The sequence below is a fragment of the Panicum virgatum genome, chromosome 2N (assembly GCF_016808335.1).
Source record: "Panicum virgatum strain AP13 chromosome 2N, P.virgatum_v5, whole genome shotgun sequence".
Lineage (NCBI taxonomy): Eukaryota > Viridiplantae > Streptophyta > Magnoliopsida > Poales > Poaceae > Panicum > Panicum virgatum.
The window spans coordinates 27,742,209-27,743,266 of record NC_053146.1 but is presented as its reverse complement, the minus strand read 5'-3'; the positions used below and the strand labels follow the sequence as shown (position 1 = coordinate 27,743,266).

General features: G+C 48.0%; 1 non-coding gene across 1 annotated transcript; it reads right to left on the bottom strand.

Moving 5' to 3' along the window:
* Positions 1 to 666: 666 nt before the first annotated feature.
* Positions 667 to 773, bottom strand: LOC120663117. Its single transcript, XR_005670340.1, has one exon. It is a non-coding gene; the product is annotated as a small nucleolar RNA R71 (small nucleolar RNA).
* Positions 774 to 1,058: the final 285 nt, after the last annotated feature.

Here is a 1,058-nt window from a genome sequence, read left to right as displayed (position 1 = left end):
GTAGGTGCCAACCAGCATTTTTGGCACCGTTGTCGGGGAAGGCACAGAGTAAAATATATAGACAGAGTTGTGAACAAAATCGAAATTGGTATTCGCTTGCTAAACAGGCTAACTTGGCTTTGTTATCTTGTCTTCGTTGATATGAAAATAGGGTAGTGTATGACCGGTTTCGACTTACCATAAAACTTTCATTCCGATCCATAGTCACTTTTGAGGAGGACGTGAGCTCGTCTTGTATCACCTCGGAGATCACTCTCGGTAGTTGATCCAGTCATCGCATCGCCGTCAGCTCCTAGAGCTATGGCCCAGAAGATACTCCATGATTACTCTGCTCCGTCTGCTAGCCAGGTCCCGACCAGACCCGAGGTTAACACCGGAGGAGAAAATTTCGAGATCAATACGGGTCTCATTACGATGGTGCAGGCCAGCCCATTTTGTGGCAGGACCAATGAGGATGCCAGCGCACATCTCCAGCAGTTCCTGGAGCTCTGTAGTACTCTTGTTATCAAGGGTGTATCGCAAGATGCAATCCATCTCCGTATGTTTCCGTTTTCTCTCTTGGGGAAAGCGAAGCGATGGTTTTATGCTAACAAGGCTGCTGTGGATACTTGGGACAAATGTGCCAAGGCGTTCCTCTCGAAGTTCTTCCCGACGGGCAAAACCAATGCTCTTCGTGGTCGGATTTCGAACTTCCAGCAGGCATCAAATGAGTCAATTCCAGAAGCTTGGGAGAGGCTTGAGGAGTATATTCTAGCATGTCCGCACCATGGAATGGATAATTGGCTCATTCTACAAAACTTCTACAACGGGTTGACACAGTCATCCCGTGATCATGTGGATGCCGCTGCGGGTGGAGCTTTCTTCTCGCTGACCATTGAAAGAGCTACATCATTGATCGAGAAGATGGTTTCCATCAAAGGTTGGAGCGATGATCGCCTCCAACTGCACCAGCGAGGTATGCACTCCGTCAAGGATGCCGACATGCTCGCTATGAAGGTTGATCTCCTCCTCAAGAAATTTGAGGATTATTCCCAAGATAAGGCTCAGATGCAAAAACT